Below are 1,502 nucleotides of genomic sequence, written 5' to 3'. Positions count from 1 at the left end.
CTTTTTTGGATAATCTTCAGTAGAATCTTGCTTGCATGTGAAATCAATGGTATTGTTCTGTAGTTTCCACACTCAGTTGGGTCGCCCTTCTTTGGGATGGGAACAAATATAGACCTCTTCCAGTCAGTTGGCCAAGTTGGACTGCTAGTAAGAAAAAAAGAGGTTCATCACAGAGTTAAACGAAGCTGCTCCTTGGAGGCAAGGATTCTGAAGCTTCATCTGACATACTTTGGACATGTTGTAAGGAGAGACTGTCCTTGGAGTGGGACATCATGCTTGGGAGGGTGGAGGGACAGCACAGGAGAAGAAGACCCTCAATGAGATAAATTGCTTCATTGACTGGGATAATAGGGGTAGGTGGGTCAGAGACAATAAGAATGGCACAGGATAGAGCAGGATTTAGGGTTGTTGTAGATTGTGTCCCTGTAAGTCACAATCAACTTGACAGGACATAACAACATTTACATTATATTTCCTTACCTGATACATTCCTTCATTGAAGCAGTGAACATTATCCTAGAAGGGCTAAAGACAGTAGATTGTGGAGGGTGACAGGGCATAAAATAAATACTAAGTAGAGCAAAAGGGAGCTCTAGTGGCTTAGTGGCAACAAGTTGTACTGGAATCACAAAGGCATGTGTTTCAAATCCACCAGCTGCTCTGTGATGGACAAATGGAAAATCTCCTCCTTCAATTATTCTGCTTCTGAAACATAACAATATATAATATCTAATTTTTATTTGATATTTGAGTTTCTATAAGGCAGTGTAGGATGACAAAGTAAAATCTTACAATGAAATATGCAAGGAGTTGGAGTTGGAAAATCAAAAGGGTTTAACTCACTCAGCATTTCTTAAGCTCAAGAAACTGAAGAACAAATTCAAACCTCAAGTTGCTATAATCAAGGATGCTTTTGGCAGAGTATTAAATGATCCAGGAGGTATCAAAAGAAGATGGAAACAATATATTGGGTCATTGTATCAAAAGGAATCAGCAGACACAGAAGAATTTATTGAAACTACATATGAGCAAGAGACTATGGTGATGAAGGAAGAAGTTCAAGCTGCTTTGAAGGAAATAGCAAAAAATAAGGCCCCAGGAATAGATGGTATACCAATTGACATATTTCAACTAACAGATGCTGCCTTGGACGTGTTCACCAAGTTGTGTCAAGAAATCTGGAAGACAACCACTTGGCCAACTGACTGGAAGAGATATGTATTCGTTCCCATTCCAAAGAAAGGTGACCCAACAGAGTGTGGAAACTATAGAACAATATCTTTGATTTCACATGCAAGCAAGATTCTGCTGAAGATTATCAAAAAACATCTGGAAAAGCACATCAGCAGAGAACTTCCAGAAGTCCAGGCTGGGTTTAGAAGGGGTCGTGGTACTAGGGATATTGTAGCTAATGTTAGATGGATATTGGCTGAAAGCAGGGAGTACCAGAGGAATGTTGATCTGTGCTTCATTGATTATGCAAAGGCATTTGACTGTGTGGA

The sequence above is a fragment of the Elephantulus edwardii genome, unplaced genomic scaffold (assembly GCF_000299155.1).
Source record: "Elephantulus edwardii isolate Elephantulus edwardi_28Jun2011 unplaced genomic scaffold, EleEdw1.0 scaffold00167, whole genome shotgun sequence".
In the NCBI taxonomy this organism is placed as follows: Eukaryota; Metazoa; Chordata; class Mammalia; order Macroscelidea; family Macroscelididae; genus Elephantulus; species Elephantulus edwardii.
This window is presented reverse-complemented; position numbering follows the sequence as displayed.